Source organism: Capsicum annuum, chromosome 6 (assembly GCF_002878395.1).
Source record: "Capsicum annuum cultivar UCD-10X-F1 chromosome 6, UCD10Xv1.1, whole genome shotgun sequence".
NCBI lineage: Eukaryota > Viridiplantae > Streptophyta > Magnoliopsida > Solanales > Solanaceae > Capsicum > Capsicum annuum.
In genome coordinates this window covers 180,834,382-180,853,070 of record NC_061116.1, presented here as the reverse complement: position 1 = coordinate 180,853,070, position 18,689 = coordinate 180,834,382, and the positions used below count along the sequence as shown (strand labels likewise).

The 18,689-nt window shown below is 35.1% G+C and overlaps 1 long non-coding RNA gene across 1 annotated transcript; it reads left to right on the top strand.

Annotated features, from left to right (window-relative positions):
* Window positions 1-2,347: 2,347 nt before the first annotated feature.
* Window positions 2,348-16,639, top strand: LOC124899275. Its single transcript, XR_007056519.1, has 2 exons — window positions 2,348-3,455; window positions 16,306-16,639. It is a non-coding gene; the product is annotated as an uncharacterized LOC124899275 (long non-coding RNA).
* The last annotated feature ends 2,050 nt before the right edge of the window (window positions 16,640-18,689 follow it).

Sequence of the window (18,689 nt, the reverse complement as noted above, 5' to 3'; positions counted from 1 at the left end):
CTTCAATAGAGGAAGTCACTTTCAATCTAAAATTTTCACCTGAAAGAGAAACATGAGAAATTATTAAAAGGGTAGAATCAATAATCACACGAGAAATTATTAAAAGAAGAGAATAAAATTGTTTATGTATAATTCATATAATCTTTAAATTTACTAACTAAAAGAATTAAGGTTATATAGAAGAAAAGTAGAAGGTAATGTAAAAGGAACGTATGTTTCTTGTAGAAGAATTATGAAATTCTTCAATGTGTATATAAGGTAAAATTTAATTAATTTAGAAGTATAGAAAGTGATATAAAGTTGGTTAAGAATATAATTATGAATTAATTTTAATTAGAGTAAAAAATGACTCAGCTTACCTTGTATCTCTTTTCATACTGATATATAATTATAACCATTAAATATTTTAAAGATTTATTAGTTAAGTTAAAAAGAAAAGGAAACTAAACAAAAGAGAAGAAAAAACTACCAGAAAATCTCTTGTTTTCCTTTGCAAGCATGAAACTTTTCATTCTCAATTTCGTTGTTATTTAGGATTTTTAACATAATAAGGAAAATTTTAATTACTAATTTTAGTTAATTTTAAAATTTTAAATGTTACATAAATAATCAAATAATAATTGAAGAAAATATGTGAAAAGACGATTTTGTCTATTACAGAATATTTTAATGAATGGCAAAAAGTTCAAATCACTTTTCTAACACTTTTAATATATTATATATTATACATTATAGATATAGATTATTGCCTCATATCTTATGTAATAGCATAGTTATATCATCATATTGGGTATCGTTTTAAGTTAATTATTAGCTTTGTGTTTATTAGGAGATTCATGGAGAATATTCCAATCAAAATAAGGTAATTCTGACTTGATTTGAAGCAAAAGAACGAAGATTGAAGGATGGTTGGGCTCGTCTGAGGTCCTTGAGAAGAGAGACGGACAGACAAGCCACGTAATAAAAGGAATTTTGGAAATGGCTTGCTCGTCTATAGTGTTTGCGAAGCGAGACAGATAGACGAGCCAAGAAATAAGAACTTTGGAGTTGTCCAGGCTCGTGTACAATTCCCATGAAACAGTAGTCTAATTAGACGAGCCACACAAAATTGTCTAGCAAATTTCAATGGACTTATTTGAGTTCCTAACATCTTAGATCATATAAATATCATAGGAAACATATTGCGAAGACATGCTTGATTTTCTTAGGGGCATCACTTTTTGGGAGAAAAGAGTGACACATATTTCGGAGGCAAGAACACGTACAAAGGCGGAAGAACGAAAATTTGCCCTAGAGTTTCATTATTTTTTCTACTCTTTTTACTTGTTCGTTACGAATCTATGCTATGTTAACAATATTATGAGCAGCTAGATTTCTTATATAGGATTTTGATGAAACTTAATGTAGAATGAATTTTTGTTAGCCTTTCAATTTCTATACATGCTCAACTACATTCTTATTTTGGTTGATTGAATGGCCATCAATTAGTTGAGCCTAATTATCATTTTTGCCCGAGATAGAATCCATATTTAGATAGTTTTTGAACAATATCACTGCTTAGGTATATGAGAGATCAATTTTGCAGATTTAAAAGTGAGTTTAAAGATAACCAAACCTTGATGTGATCTTACTGAGCATCAAAAAAGTGCAATTGGCGTAGTTTGAGATAATATGTGTAGTAGTAAATTATAGTAATTACTTGAGAGAGAATTTAGATATGTAGAGTGCTTAAAGTAGAGATAGCGAGATTATCGATAATGTAGTGAGGAGGATTTCGACGATAATGAAAAAATCATAATTGTATGCCTCTTTAATATTGTTTCCAACTTCATCCTCTTTAGTTGATAAATTTTATTGCTTTATTATTTATTAGTTACTTAGTTTCAAATATAAATCTTAATCTTTGAAATCAAATAATTGTTAGAAATTATTTTTCTAGTGACATTGAATAACTACAGCTGAATCTTAATTCTCTATGTGATTTGACTCCAAACTAAAAATCAAATCATATTAGCAGTGGCAACTTATTCTTTTTGGACTAATTTTAGATATGGTGATTAATAAATTTAGAAAAAGAAAAATGATAGGAATTTATTATCCAAATCTAGTTAAAATTTTCATTCTGTTATTTAAATTATAGCCATTAATTTTAACGCATGACACATATCTACCATTCAAAAAAGAATTTGAGAAATGATTCAGCCTAAATTAATTCATGCACAAATTAAGTGTGACGACAGAGTGTTCTTGGACCGAGCCAAAGTAAAACATTTTAGAGTCAAAAATGGTAAGATACTCATATAAAGTATTCTTTGAATAAACCTTTCTTTGTAGTGATAATGGTTATAATACGTAGTAAGTATTTTTTTCATTTATTTTGGTATATCGTCAATGGGTTAGAGAGAGAGTCTCGCCTCTCTCTATCTTTCCTATTTTATTTTCTCCAATTTTATTTTTCCTTTCCTCCGTTTCTTGCCTTTTCTTCTAACAGACTCCTTATACAATCATGGACTCTCCAATGTTTGATCTTTCTCCACCTTTATTAGATTCCACTCTAGCAACCTCCGATCCTTTAATTAACCCTCCATCATACTGTGAAATTACCTCAGGAAATCTAGTTGCGACTTCAACTTAATTTGGTCAAAGACTCACCGACCGCTCCAAATTCCTCTGATCTGGATGATTCCGTTATCACCTTAAGCTTAGAAGACAATAACCGGTTATACTCACCTTAGCAACACTCGCTGATCATTAAGGCCTTCAGATCTAAGTTCACTCACCAGTATTTGAAGATGAAATTAGAAGCCTTTTGGAGTCTTTCAGAACCCTTTTGCTTGATTGACTTGGGGTTTGATTTCTACATAGTTAAATTACAAAACCCAACAAGCCAAGCAAAGATCTTGCAAGGAGGGCCCTGGTTTGTAGCGGGTAGTTTTATTTTCATTAGGACTTGGGAACCAAATTTTGTTCTAGTGATTCCCAAATCGATTCTACTGCTGTTTGGGTGCACCTACCTCAACTGCCCACTGGGTTTTATGATCTTCATATCTTGGAAAGGGTTGGCCTAAAAAATGGAAAGCTCTTGAAGGTAGATGCATGTACATTTTCCAGAATAAGGGGAAGATATCCACGCATCTTTGTTCAGATTGAATTGGGTCGCCCTGTTAAATCCTTCGTCATCATTGGAAGCACAAGTAAACTCTGGTTTACAAAGAAGAGAAGATTATCTTCAAATTATGCAAACACCTGGGTCATAAAGCCCAATATTGCATCAAACAGCAAGATCCCCTTCTGGCGGCTACCTCGCCCGCTCAAGCACCCCAGGCTTGAAGTCAGCTGATGGGAACCATAATGATGGCATACCGTCTCATTGACTAGGAAGAAGAAGATTATTCTGGCAAACCGCCTCCCTAAGGATGCAACAAGCAGTAAGCAGTCGGACAAGCTGGCCTCAGGTAAGTTCCCTTTCCTCTCCAAGTCCATATATGTTCAGGCGGCTTCCTCTTCAAGAAGCGATGTCCTGGGTAAGCTAGGGCTTACACCCAATGTTGGGCCTCAATGGATCAACCTATCTTTTGGGTTGCCCTCCGCTTTTCCACAAGCCCAATTAGACCCTCCACATGCCCATCAATCTACTTACTATTTGGATGGGCCTATAAATAAGGTTGTCAAACCCCTGAATGGGTTTACTAGCCCAGTTGGTCCAGTTTTGGCCCAAAAACATCCATGGACTTGGACTCTCTCCCTTATTCCCAGCCCAAACCCGATTTCTTTTTTTTCTTTCTACTATTTCTGTTAATGTAATTTACTCCTCTCTTTTGAGTAATATTAAGGGAAAAAAGGACCTCCAGGTAGACCCACCCTCTTCTCAGCTAATCATGTCACACCTTCTACCAAGGGATATTTCCTTTACCACGCTGACGGCTACTCTTCCAAATCCCTATGGGGATTTGATGGATATCATGCCTACTTTAGATAGAGCATTAAATCCTCCTGAATATCCAGTATCCCCAACTCTTCAATTTCCTACTGATAATTCTGATTTTAAAATGCCTATTGTTTCCATACAAAACAATGCTTGCTAAAATGAACTCCAATCTTCCTTAAGCAATCAATCTGTTTACAAAACCACTTCCTCAGACTCACAACCCAATATCATGGTTAGAAGTGTGTCTGTTAAACCAATAATTTCCCCTACATCTCCAATGTCAGGGGTTACACTTCACCCTTTACATTCAGGATCCAAACTATCTTGCCCAATTGGCAATGACCTGTCTCAACAAGGGTCTTCAGAACTTCAGACGAATATGTGGTTGGCAACAATTTTTTAGATTTTCGACCCATCCTTCCAAGGTGATACAAATCAGTCCACCAAGATTCCAAAATAGTCCACAAAACGTGAGAAGAGCAAGCAACACAAAGGGATACAAGATGACAAACACAAAAACACACAGATTTGCAAAATAATAAAAGGAAAGATAGTGAGACCAAGATTATTACAAGATTAAGAACCAAGTATATTTCAACATTAACCCCTAATGAATGTAATAATCAAAACCACACTCTTACGGTGACCTCCAAGGTAATTGACTCACCTCAAGATCTACCATTTCCAAGCAAAGAACAATATTGGTTTTTCTAAGCCCTATACTAAGGATGACTTTTCTAAGACCTAACTAAGACTATACTAAGGTGGTCTACTCTCAAGAAAGAGGATTTCAAGTTTTCAATCTTTCATCTTTCATAAACTAACTAGCAAATAAACTAATAGAACCTATTTATAGTCTAATTTTTGACATAACAAAATGACCACAATACCCTTAATGAAAAGGGGTGGTCATGGAGTGTTACTTGGACAAGGCTAAGTAACCAAAATATCCTTAATGAAGGCCCAAGACCGTAAGTCCTCAATCTTCAATGCTCCAAGCAATCTTTCACATATGGGATTGCTCTTTGGTGTACTCAAATCGGTCCCTCCATGTAGGATAACGTTTCCTTAATGTGACCAAATATTGATACCCCACGTACTGACTTCGAATGATGTCATTTAAAGCTAAGGCAGCCATTTGAATCATATCATCCTCCCCTTCTTGAAAAGGATTCGACCTCGAATCCAAACCTTGCAAAACCAAAGAAAGGACACACAAATACAAACTCCTCATGGCATGAGGGTTAGGGTAAGCATGATAAATCACCTCAACATGCCAAGGTTGCACATATTTAGAATATAACCAAGGATTCTTTGAACTAAATATTACATAATTAATGAAAAATGCACAAAGGATTTGGCTATAGAATTCACCAAAAATGATACTTTGCTTGTCATGTAAACCAAGCAACAAGTTGGGTGCACCATCATCACCAATTCTATATTTGGCACCGGGGTCAAATGGGAAGAGTGGCCATAGACACAATTCTAGACAACACTCCCCTTTCCCGTGGTCTCCACCCAAAATAAACGGCATACTCTCTACAATAGCATACATATTATCCAGATTAAATAGAAAGTAGAGAAAGGTATCACTCAAGTCGACTTCTACTAAGGTGCCCTCATGTGTGTACTCACTACTAGTTTCACAATCATCACCATGTGTACTCTTAACAATAAAGTCACACAAAGTAGAAGGAGAAGTAGTTTCCAAAAGCACACATCCCTTACCCTTAAGAGTACTCTCATCTTCCAAGAAGATATTTCCATCTTTAGGAGAAATGTTGTCACACCATAGTGGGTTAGCATATCGGCTATAGCTTCTAAGGCAAGCTATACTATCATTTCCACCACTAGGTTCATTAGGAGTGGTTATATCATCTTCAAATAAGACATTATACCTTAAGAGAGCATGATCTATTTCACAGGTAGATTCAGAACAAACACGTTCATCACTCTCTAAAAGATCAATATCAAGTTTCAAAGAGATTTCAAGTGCAAGATTATCTCAAGAATAACTCTCGGGTTCACTCCTATTCCTTTGATCAATATTTTCAAAATCATCACACACTTAAGATTCATTAATCACATCACACACATCCTCAAGTGGTGGGCAATTTTCACACAAAAGTTGATCAACATAAATTTCATAAGACGATGTACTTTCATTCAACACAATGGTTTCAACACTAGGTGGACATAAATTGATCTTATAAGAAAAGTCGATTCGGTCATCAATAGGATCAAATAGTGTATCCACACTCACAACAAGTACATCATCATCAAGTGGCAAAGAAATAATAGACTCACATATAGGCAAGCTATAACTCACACTTAATGGGCTACTAGCCACACAATTATCATTCAAATGCACAAAAGTGTAAGGGTTAGCTATTTTACCTTGACGATCATGAGTATGTTTGTATTTACCTCGGTGTGAAAGTCCATCACAAGATTGGGCAGCAACTTCCTTCAGAAAGCTCTTATCGCAAGTTGTTTGGACAATTGGATTTTGAGGGAAGAGTTTGGGTAACAATTGGCGTATAATTTCAATGTGTTGTTGCATATTTTCTAGATCATCATGGATGCGATCACACGTGGCCTTGAAATTATGTGGAGCCATGGTACCTAAAAAAATAAAAATAATAAAAAAAATGCTCCTTACCAACACTCGATACACTCACCTTTGTGATTCTCACAATTGGAGCGGCGAATATTGAAAGTTACTTATACTTCGGTAGTCAATAAGATGTCAATCCTACTTGGCGGCCGGAATGGATTCTTATTTTGATTGACTCAAGACACAAAATAAAATTCACTTATGAACTTGAAATAAAGAAGTTATTACGAGTTACAAACGAGTAAAGCACACAAATAACGAAGACACTAAAGAAATGTATTCAAAAACTAATTTACAACTTAGTAGGTATTTACTAGTTGTCAATTGGTATAAGAATAAAAAAAATGAAAGTAAGAATCAACAATAAGAAAATAAGAATCCAAGATTTTGAGCCCTAAGTTTCGGTATTGTACAAAAATTAGTGATGTGGCAGTCTAGGATTGGTTGCGGCTTTTGAAAGGTTTTATTTTTTCAACTTTGAAATTTTGGTTCAATTTTCAATTCTTGAAGAAGTGTATTTCGGCCTTGGGGAAGAAAAATATCAAGATTAAGCCCTTTTTCACATTCAAAAAGGTTTGACTTGTCTTACACCTTTTGGGCAAGACACCTTTTTGAAGGGTTGGTGGCCCTTTCCTCTTTTGGACACCCAGAAAAATGTTTTTTTCCCTCTTTTAGTACCAAGTCTTTTGTGGATCTTTTTGTCCCCCTTCCCTTTTGGTCGGTTTTTGGGATTTGTTTTAAGGACTAACAAAGGCCTCACTTCTTTCCAGTTGGCTTTTCGATCAAAAAACAGTATTGAAGAGTTTTTTTACAACTAGACATGAAGATAGTCTAGAACAACAAGAACTTTCAATAGAAGTTTGAAAACCTAGTCTCACGTTGAACCTCCAACAATCAACAACACCTTTTTCAAGCTTAAAAACCACAAAAAATACCAACAACATGAGATCAAACCACCTTCAAGTGTTGGTCCACACAACAACACCAACAATGTTCAAGTTCTTAAAATCGTAACAACAATACCAACAATAATGTTCAAGCTCAACTTAGATCTAGAATCAAGGGTATTAGTGAAGACAAAACTAACACTAAGAAACAACGAAGACAATCAAAACACACCTAAATTTAGACACAAATCTTGGACAAAACAACAACAACAACAAGAACACAATTTCAGCCAAGAACATAAAAAATGGACAAATTTGCCTCTTTTTGATTTTTCAGTTTTCTAACACTTTTTATTTTATTTTCAAGTTTACGAGCCCAAGATTGATCTTATGGAAACAAGATCAATCCATGATATGATATAAAATGATACAAATCACTCCACCAAGATGACAAAACAGTCCACAAAATGTGAGAAGAACAAGCAACACAGAGGGATACAAGATGACAAACACAAAAACACACGGATTTGCAAAATAATAAAAGGATAGATAGTGAGACCAAGATTATTACAAGATTAAGAACCAAGTATATTTCAACATTAACCTCTAATGAATGTAATAATCAAAACCACAATCTTATGGTGACCGCCAAGGTAATCGACTCACCTCAAGATCCACCGTTTCCAAGCAAAGAACAATATTGACTTTTCCAAGACCTATACTAAGGATGACTTTTCCAAGTCCTAACTAAGACTATACTAAGGTGGTATACTCTCAAGAGAGAGGATTTCAAGTTTTCAATCTTTCATCTTTCATAAACTAGCTAGCAAATGAACTAATAGAACCTATTTATAGTCTAATTTATGAATAACAAAATAACCACAATACCCTTAATGAAAAAGGGTGATCATGGAGTGTTACTTGGACAAGGATAAGTAACCAAAATTTCCTTAATGAAGGCCCAAAACCGTGAGTCCTCAATCTTCAATGCTCCAAGCAATCTTTCACATGTGGGATTGCTCTTTGGTGTACTCAAATCGGCCCCTCCATGTAGGATCCCGTTTCCTTAATGTGACCAAAGATTAATGCCCTATTGACTTCGAATGATGTCATTGAAAGCTAAGGAGGCCATTTGAATCGAATCACAAGGAAACCTTAACCCTGCTCTTATCTCAGAGATGATTATCGAAACCATCTTGTCTCTTACCTGCTACCTCTCTCTAAATCTGTCTTTCTTATCCCAGGGACCTCATTTTGTTAATCTTTTGGGGAATAACCAACCACCCCCTGTTCTAGTTCCCATCCAGTCTCATTCCTTCAACACTCTCTCCCTGGAATTGTTAGAAACAAAAAAACACTAGCCTCTCTAAGAGAGAGTAACCAAGAGATAGAAATGTTGTTAGTACAACTAATAGTTCCCAAGAAAGATGTGCTCACTCTGGAAAATCCTGTAAATCTAGAGTTTATAGAGCTTCTAAATGAGATCGTCATTCTCCTGCTTCCTCAAGACCTAGACAAGTTAGAGCTAGAAATAAGCCTACCAAACCCTATGCTAGAGACCCTTTCAAAGCAAAGGTTGTCCCATTGTCCAAGAAGAAGAAGAACCCCTCCCCTCCGGGACCCTCCAACTCTTTGAGGAAAGGGAAGAAAATAGCATTGGAGACCCCCAAGTAACCCAAACAATGATGTAAAATTGTATACTATGGAATGCTAGGGGTGCCAATAATGTAGAATTTCTGTAACGACTTGAGACTAACCCCTAGTCGTCACATGGTGCTTGGAACCACAAGTGATCCCAAGTTAACCCATGAACTGGCATACTATTAAGCAACTAAAATATAACATAATAAATAGTTGTTCTACTGTGCGGAATCATAATCATACTAAAAATCTAAAATAGATACAATACTGATTAAGTTTACAATCTGATAAAAACTGAATAGAGAACTAAAATTTCAAGACTGACTCTGACTGACATCTATGAAGCCTCTACTATATTGACTATAGATAGCTGGTACATGACTCTAACTACAACTAATCAATACACATAAAAGTAAATGAACTGTACATAAATTAAAAACTGTTTGGAGTTCCCGAAGTAGGAGAACTCATCACCTACTGACTGGAATCTGCAACTGTCTGATCATGATGTGTGGACTATAAATGGTACCTACATTATAAAACAATGTAGCCACACAGACGTATATGTGGATCAGTACTTCTGAAATGTACTGAGTATGCAGGGGTGAATGCAATAAGTAAAATTGATTTCATACGTAATCGTAAAATATGCATGTTAAGTGTAAGTAGACTCACCAATAGGCTAGAATAAACTAAAAACTGAAATATCTTAAAGTATGAGTGACAAATACTCTTTGATAAGATGGTGAATCTCTACACTTAGTTTCTGTAAAACTTTATTTTAATAATATAAGTATAATTGAAGCTGGGATATGATAAAACATGGATATTGTGTGCATACTGGGTTTAAAACTACGTGATAGAGACTGACATAAATTGAGGATCTGAATATACAATCACACTGAGCATGAATGCATAAACATACTAACTTATCTGATTAACTAAATGACTGATAGCTGAATTTTGGGCATATAAGACTGAACTGTACTTAGTCTGAATAACTGGACTAAAACTGGAGAGTATTATACATGTGAGGTAAGGACTGACTAAGTAACATGAGATAACCGAGCATGAATTCAAACTGTATTATTTGAGAATGAAAGACCAAGCATATAACATGATTCTAAAATAGTCTGTAAACTAAGGTATTGAAATACTGATAACCGTACCCTATGGTCAAGCAAACCTGAAACTAAACTGAGTTACTGATTTGATTACTGGATCGAGACTGTAACTAAGACGGTAATTGAGGCTGTAACTGGGATTATATACTGAATTTTGATAACTGGGTGAATGATAAATGAGATTAATGTTAACTGTATCATTGATAATTGGGTAACTGTATCTGACAGTCCTATTTCTATGAAACTATGCTAAGTTTCATACTGAGTTGAGTGACTATATCTGATAGTCCTGATTTTTGTAGAACTAAACTGAGTTCTATACTAAGACTGGAACTGAAACTAAGAATATAGAAGGTAATCATCTAAACAACATGCACCTCTCTAAACTGATTGGGGTCCAACCTGTAACCCTAGATGGAAGGGTATCAGTACCGTACCATAGGTAAAGACAAATTGAGTCACCCTTATTCTGCAGGTGCTCTAAACGAGAATGATGGTCCTCAACTGGTAGGTAGATCACCTCATCAACCTTCAACTGGTAGGTTGATGTCTCAACCTACGCTGGCTATGTAGTTCTGGAACACCAGGACTGCTTCTATGGATCACGCCCTCTACTGGCAGGTGAGCCCCCATCCTTGGGTTCACGCGGTGTTGAATCCTACTCCCAACTGAATAGACACTGGACTAAATTCTAAACTATACTAGGATGGACTAAAATATTATTGATCATACTGTCTAACTAAACTGAACTGAGTTCACTGAGTTTCGTTGACTGACGAAATACTACTGAGTTCTAGAATTGACTGAGGTTACTGAGGCCTGAACTAAATACTAAACTGAAACTGGTCTGAGTTTCACTGAATTCTATAACTGATTGAGCTGGACTAAGTTTACTGAATCCTGTTAACTGACTGAACTGGACTGAGTTCACTGAATTCTGGTAACTGGCTGAACTGGACTGAGTACTACTGTTTGTGACCCTTACTGAGACTATTATGTAACTATTGTAACTAGTAAGTAGCTAGATTTCAGATATTGAATACCCCCAGGACTCGAAAGCAATACAATAATATCATATTAAAACTTTGAGGACATAATGGGTGGTCTTGTAGGCAAGTCATCAAACACATGGAGATCATGAACTTGAACATGGGAATATCTTAAACATGGGGGCATAGCATGATTACATAACTAAAATCATGAATTGGGGAATTCACATGTAATTTGCTTGACATAGAACATGAGTGCTTCATCAAAACACGTAAAGATCATAACTTGAACATAAGAAAGTCCTAAACATGAGGGAACAATAGAGTTACTTGACAACATTCATAACTTGGGGATTCATCTTGAACTTGATTGAACATGATACGGAAATTTCATCAAACATGTGGTAAGCATGAATTTAAAACATAGGAATGTTGCTAAAAAAATCATGAACTTAGGATCTTGTCATGGAATTCTTTTGAATTAAACATGGGCGACTCAAATTCATGGCATGAAAAATTTAATTTCTTGCATGGAATCATACATGGGCTGAATTAACTTAAAACCCCAGGAGAACATGAAATTAAATCTGTCTTGAACATGCAAAATTCCATAGCAAGCCTAAAAATTCATTCTTTAAATAAAAAGAGAATTTTTGGTCTCCATGGGTGAAAGAGACCCATGGATGAACTCCCACATACCTTAAAAATTTAATATTGAAGGAGAAACAAAATCTTGAAAGCATTCTTGAATTAGGAAACTTGATTTTTTATTATTTTCTCGAAGAAAATTTTGATGAAGTTCTTGTGTTCTTAAGGAGGCTAGGGTTTTGTTGGAGAGAAAAAGATGATTAATAATGTATCTAATATTTTTGGGGCTGAAATTAAGTGTTAGGGGCATATTTGGGTGAGAGAAATTAACCAAAGTGGCCCTATACCTTTTAGGAACTGAATTAGCATGTAAAAAAGCTTTGGATCCGCTTCAGTTTTTTGTGTCGGGGCGCAGTTGACGCGACGCGTCGAGATCGCGTCGACTTACTGCCTCACACAAAAAATGCCATAAATTTTTACTCAGATATCAGATTTTAGAGAAATTGGTATCGTTGGAAAGATAATTCAATTATCTACAATTAGGTGGGTCTTAATATGTACAATTCAACGTATACAAAAAGTTATACACATTTAAAGTAGACCCTTATAGAACCGAATGCCAAACTTTGGACGAATCAAAGGCTCTAAGCTCAACTTTGTTCTAAGTGATTCTTATGAAAAATTTTCACCTCAAAAGAAAATCAAACATGAGATAAAAATCATGAAACTCATATTTACATGGGAAATTATTTGGATTATGGCTTGTACACGTAGGAACGACAGTTCAAAGACTAGCCCAAAAATGCGGGGTATTACAATTTTGTAGATACTACAAGTATATGGTTAATATCCATCAACCCTCCATCCTAGACCTTCTTGAAACTAGGATAGTGGATCACTTCAAATTAGCTGATGAGTTGGTTTTCTCTTGCTTTCTTCAGTCTAGTGCTTCTGGGCACTCTGGGGTATTATAGTCTTTTGAAAAGAGGATACCATTTCCATTACTAGCATCTCTATCACCCCTTAGTCTATTCATAAAAATTTCAAGGTTGCTAACCCATCTTCCTCTTGGATTCTTACTATTGTTTATTCTAGTATTAATGTCATTGTTAGAAATAACCTTTGGGACCAGCTGACTCACATTGCTGACTCTCTTAATCATTTAGACAGTATTCCTTGGCTATTTTGGGGGACTTTAATGAAATTCTTAATTCCTCTGAGAAGTTTAGGGGGAACAATATTGTAGTCTCATTGATTTACGCTTTAGAGTCAGTAAGTACACCTGAACTAATATGAGATATAGAAATAGATAGAGTCTTATCGTGGATGGTCTTGATAGGTGCTTGGCTAATGATAGCTGAATTCACTTGTTCCCTAACTCTTCTGTCTTCCATCTTCCAAGAACCTACTCTGATCACTTCCCCCTTTAGCTTCAGCTAACTAGACCCAACCTCAGTATCCAGATACCTTTCAGTGTGGAATCTACGTGGTGTAACCATAGTGACTTTCCTAACCTTGTGGTTTAGTGCTTTCCTGATGGGTCTAACCTTACTAGTGCTACCATTGACTTTAAAGAGAAGGCCAGAACCTGGAATAGAAAGATCTTTGGTAATATCTGTCATAGGAAGAAGCACCTTCTTTCCAAATTAGCTGGTATTTAGAATTCCCCCACTACCCTACCAACTTCTTTCTTTACAACCTAGAGCGCTATCTTCTTGAGGATTTTAAAACCCTTATTAGAGATAAATCTAACTTTTGGATGTTGAAATCTAGAATCAACTGGCTTATGGAAAGAGATAGGAACACTAAATTCTTCCATACCACCACCCTGAATAGAAGAAGGAGGAACAATATTTTATCCCTCCATGAAGATGGTGTCTGTCCATTAGCCCTTCCAGTCACCATCTATTGGATTCCCTCAATTCTTATACTAAGGTTAAAAGTGTTGTCTTCTCTTTCAAGCCTTCCAAAGCCCCTGGTCCTGATGGTTTCCACCCTTTCATATACCAGAAATATTGGGACACAATGAGACCCTTCCTTTTTTACTTTTGTGTCCACACCTTCACTATCCATTCTATGGATGTCAGGGTGAAATCCACTTACTTGTGCCTGTTTCCTAAGTGTAAGAATGTCACTTCTCCTAGGAACTTCAGGACTATTAGTCTCTGTAATACTCAATACAAAGTTGTCACTAAACTTATTGCTAATAGAATTATACCTTATCTCCAAAACATCATTAGCCCTAACCAAGCCAGTTTTCTCTCTAAGAGAAGGGCCTCAAATAATGCTATTATAGTCCATGAATACTTAAGGCACCTCAAGACCCATAAAGGTAGAGCTCAGAGCATGATCTTTAAGATTGATTTAGAAAAAGCTTTTGATAGGCTTGAATGGTCCTTTATTATACAAGCCCTCTTTTTCTTTAATTTTCCTCCTGGTCTATCTACCCTCATTATGTCATGCCTCTTCTCCTCCTCAATCTCTGTTCTGGTAAATAGGGGTAAAACTTCAGTTTTTCATCCTTCTAGGGGTATCAGACAGGGTGATACAATTACCCCCTACCTTTTCATCCTCTGTATGGAGCTTCTGTCTAGGAGGATCAACCATGAGGTTGATATACTCCAATGGACCCCCATTCAGATTAATAAAAGAGGCCCTTCTATCTCTCATCTTTTCTTTGCAGATGACCTTACCTTATTTGCTAAGGCTGATAGGATATTTTGTAACAACATTATCAGGATTCTTGATAGTTTTGGCACCCATTCTTGGCAAAAGGTCAACCTTATCAAGTCTAAGGTCATCTTTTCCTCTAACTGCAACCTTTCCATTCAAGCTGACCTCTCCTCCAACCTAGGCATCAAGGTCAGTGCCTCCTTTAGGAAGTACCTCGGCTTTCCAATATTTTAGGCGCCCCCAAAACTTGCTAACTTCCAATTTCTTCTTGATAATATGCATACCAGACTTGCAGGATAAAAAAACAAATTCCTCAACATGGCTGGGAGAGTCACTCTTTCTAAAACTTGTCTTAGCAGTGTTACCAACCATGTCATGCAATTCATTCTCCTTCCGAGAAAAGTCCACAGGCTTCGTGATAGAACCCAATAAAACTTTATCTGGGGAACTACTGACGTTAAGAAAAGAATACACATGGTGAATTGAAACACTGTTACCCTTCCAAAACAATAAGGTGGTCTAGGGGGTAAAACTGCCATCCTTAAGAATGACTCCCTCCTTTGCAACCTTGCTTGGAGATTCCACACCACTCCTTTCTCTCTTTGGGTCCAACTATTAACAAAAAAATATAGGAACACCACTCACAATACTTTTCATCCTTCTTCCTCTATTTGGAAGAACATTAAAAGAAGTTGGCTCCTATGTAAGGATGTTATCCACTGTTCTGTTCATGATGGGAGCAAGGTTGATTTTGGCATAACCGTTAGGTTGCCTCACTGCCTCCCTCTCCTCTCTCATCCAAGGCCTCTTTCCTGGACCTAACCCACCTCCAAAGCTTGTTTTCCATCTATCTAATAGTTTGTTATCCTTACATACCCTTCCTTTCTATGTTCCAGCTCACCTGGAAGCTAGAATTCAAAACACTTTCATACCTAATCTTTTCAGATCTGACTCTCCCCATTGACTTATTTCTGGTAATGGTTTCTTTTCTTGTATAACTGCCTACAAGCTTTTACTGTTTAAGAGAAATGGTGTAACCACTAACCTTCCTTATTGGAATTGGATTTGGAGATCCAAAATTCCCAACAAACTTAAGTTCTTCCTTTGGAAAATAAACCATAATAGTCTTCCAACTAGAGCCACTCTTGCTTATTGAGGCATCAACATCCTTCTTTCATGCCCTATTTGTGTCCATCCCATTGAGAGCATCAACCATCTTTTCTTTTATTGCACTAGAGCTACATCTCTATGGGTGCACCTGATACAACAATACAAGGGAGAAATCTCCATATTCCTTGACTCTTTTAACCTACAAAAGTGGGTCAGTACTGCCAAGCTGCTCCAGCATTCCAATTTTGATAGTTCCATCTCCTGGTCCACTCTCTTCTCCTTTTGTCTTTGGACTATTTGGAAAACATGGAATGCCAACCTATTTGATAACAAAACTTCTCACCCCTCTTTTTCTCAAGCTTACGTAGAAGCTGCTAAATTTTCCAGCCTCAGTCACAAGACTCTCCCTCTTGCTTGTATTCCTATCTCCCTTTCTTGGAATCCCCCCCCCTCCTCCGAGAGGTTCTTTCAAACTAACTACTGATGGGTTCTACTTGGGTAACCCTGGGAATGGAGTAATCGGATGAATCATTAAGAATTCGAATGGGGATTGGTTAGTGGGCTTCGTCCAGCACTTTACTTATGCTACTAATAATTTAATGGAGCTTTTAGCTCTTATCCAAGGTCTTAAGCTTGTCCTACAACATCGTTTTCTTCCCATTCATGTTAACATTGACTCTAAAGAAACTATATTGATGCTAAAACAGGGCAACCTTATATATAACTCTTTACTTCATGAATGCAGATTGTTACTAGACATGTTGGGATCTCCACCTGTCCAACACTGCTATGGGGAGAAGAACCTGGCTGCTGATGCTCTAGCAAAATTTGGAGCAAAGAAGGAAGATCTGAAAAAATGTAGTGTTTTTGTAACTCCCCCCTCCCCCCCCCCCCCCCCCCACCCACCCCCTTTTGTAGCCCGGAATGTTTGGGCGGATGTAGAAGGGACTACGCATGCGAGAATGGTTAGATATTCTCTTGAAATGTTTAGGAATTAATTGGATTTTTATCTTTAATTTTGATACTTTATTTTGTGTACTGCTAATTCTAATATTAAAAATTACTCTTCTCCGCTTTTCAATATAGGTAGTGACAAATTTTCATTTGAAAATAGAACACATGAATTCGTGGTCTTTTTTTGTAAAATTAAGTATTTTATGTTTTTTAAAATTGTTATAATATTACCTGTTAGCATTTATGCTACAAGAAATCTAAATGATATACTTGATTGAATGTTGAGTTATTTACTTAAAAGACTAGACTAGAAATTAATTTCCACTTCATGCATTTTTCTTTCTTTTTCTTTTAGTGGAACACATATATATGTTCTAAAAATTCTAGACTTTTCGCCTTTCATTACGTAGGTCACATTGAAAAATATGTTAATTTTGTGCATGCCTCCTTTATTTTATGAAATTATTATTATTGTCTTTGTCATTATCATTATAACTCTATTTGGCTAAATTCTGCACTAATTTGGTTGGAGATTCTAACACTTTTTTTATTTATGATGAAAATGAGAAGAAGAAACGTACAACTATCCTATTATGGAAGAATTAAAATCTAACTCCTTAAATGACTATTCAAGAAAGCTTTCATTTAACTGGCAGACAATTATTAATTAGTAAACATTATTATCTGACTATTTCATGGATATGATCAAGAGAATTAGAAAATAAATATCATGTTAGAAAATCAACAAAATGACTAATTGTGGCTCACGTATATATGAAAGTTGTTACAATTCCTATTTATTTTCTGACATCAAAATCAATATTATGATAACTACATTATCATATCAACAATTTTTATAATATATCTGTAGTCCATTATATTGTAGATGCTCTCAACGTCGAAACAACTTGAATAAAAGTCTCCCAGTGAAAAGTTCTCTCTCATTTTAATTTTTTCTGTATCCTTTAATTTTTCTTTTCTTTTTTCAATAAATAAACTCAATATGATAATAATTCATGATAATAATGCTATCTTAAGGAATGAAATCATTTTTAGGTGTAATTGTGGTATTCTTTCTTACCTGGATTTTGATTATTATTCATACTAGTTTAGCCTCACGTGCCTCGCACGTGTAACGTTTGATTACTTAAAATTAAATAATTTTATTTATTGTGAAATTTTTTAATGAAGTGTAAAACTTTAAGTCACTTTTCAAAGATTATTCACACTTTAATATAATAATGTAAACATAAAAATATTTTTTAGTATAAACACCTAAATATTTTACATCATATCTTTTGTGTTTTCCATGCAATACCTCTTTTCCTTGTTGTCAGAGGCTAAGAAAAACACATCAGTTTGAACCATATTTATGAAATAATTATTTTTTTTTATATTTAAATTTTTTTCTTATTTTTAAAGTCGAATCTTTACAAAATCATTAATTATTAAATAGGAAGAAACTTAAAGTCATTTATACACAACAAAGACACATAAAGAGTTATAATCAAATAGTATTTCAGAGAGAAAAAAGAGCAATAACTATGATAATAGTGCTATATAGTGTTGCCTTTAAAATTTGCGTAAAAACTATCAAATACCTTTAAAAGGAGTAATAATTGCAGCAATCAAAAGAGAATCACCACATTTATAATGTAAACCTTGATTTTTTTTTCCGTGAGATAAATTTTTAATTTTTTTTGGCTACTTCATTCAGCAACAACACACTTGTTTCGTCCAATTTTTCTATCAAAAATTTACAAAAAACTGAAAGAGAAACACAAGAAATTGTTAAGGGGGACAATACATGTCAATTGTTGATTATACATAATTCATATATAATTTTTAAATTCATTAATCAAAAAGAATAAAGAAAGACAGAAGGATAGCGATAATGAATATAAGAAGAAAACTTGAATTAAAATTAAAATCAATAAACCTCAAAATAAAAAGAAAAGTAGAAGTAGAAGAAATGTTGTATTTTTGTAGTAAAGTATGATCAAAATATTACTTAAATAGAATGGTACAAATTCTTTTTTTCAGGTAAAATTCTAATTGATTTTGGGAGTGTTAAATATTATGAGCTTGTTACTTAGATAAAATAAGGACTTTAACTATTTTTTTAGTGTTTATGTATAATTAAAATTTTACTTGAAGAATATAGGAAAAAATCAT